Source organism: Galeopterus variegatus, unplaced genomic scaffold, assembly GCF_000696425.1.
Source record: "Galeopterus variegatus unplaced genomic scaffold, G_variegatus-3.0.2 Scaffold4988, whole genome shotgun sequence".
NCBI classification, from domain to species: Eukaryota; Metazoa; Chordata; class Mammalia; order Dermoptera; family Cynocephalidae; genus Galeopterus; species Galeopterus variegatus.
The window spans coordinates 12,501-13,689 of NW_007731099.1; positions in this window are offsets into that span (position 1 = coordinate 12,501).

Sequence of the window (1,189 nt, forward strand, 5' to 3'; positions counted from 1 at the left end):
AACCCTTGACAGGGGATCTCAACCCTTGACTTGGTGTTGTCAGCACCACGCTCACCCAAGTAAGCTAACCGGCCATCCCTATGTGGGATCCAAACCCGGGGCCTTGGTGTTATCAGCACCGCACTCTCCCGAGTGAGCCACGGGCCGGCCCCCCGGTCTTTTTTAAAAAAAAAAAAAAAAGAATAACTAGGTTGAAGAAATAAAAAAACAAACACCTAACCAAGTAATCAAAATTAATATCACCAATAATGGGCAAATGCCATGCACCTCCAGATATGACACAGTAGGAAAAATACTAGATCGCTCATGCAGTATTCCAGTCAAAACTGCATTATCATGAGGAAACAAACTCAAACTGAGGACATTCTATAAAATAGCTAGCCTGTATTTTAAAATTTTAATGCTATGAAAAACAAAGACTGAGGACCTTTTCCAGATTAAAGGAGACTACATACAATACATGATCCTTGATTAAATCCCGAACTGGAAAAAAATTCTGTAAAGGACATCTGAGCATGGACTGTAGATTTAGAAAGTGTGCTTAATAAATATTTCCTGAATTAAAAGAGTTTTCATTCCAAGAATCCACACACACCCTACCACATCTAAGGAAATGCACTGATACATAAACCTGAGAAGAGAAACTGACAGGACTAAATGACTAATATGCCAAAATAGTGTCTAGAGCACTAAAGATAAAAATGAACAAATTAACAATGATGGAAAGGTTCAGAGAAATCATCACCATTCCCCTTATTTCTAGGACAAACACATCAATTTGGGTCCTTGGGATCTTTCAGTAAAGGCTTCAAGTTTCAAATATTGAACATAAAACTGTTTAGATTCCAAAGGAAATAACAAAGAGTTAGTTACCTACAAAAAACTGAGATTCTTAATTTTTACATAAAATATCTAAAAACACACATTATACTGTCTTTTGAGTTTTAATGACACTAATAGCTTTATTTAACAAACATCGAGTGACTTATGTGCAAAGCACTATGCTAGGTGCCATGACAGACACAAAGATGAAAAAGACATAGTCCCTGCCCACAAGGAGCGTATAATCTAGTGAGAGAGACAGACAAATACACAGATAATTAGAATACAAGGCAGTAAACAAGAGTGGGCAAGTGCTGAGTGTGGCCTGAGTGTGATACTAACTAGCCTGAAGGTTCCAATTTGAAAC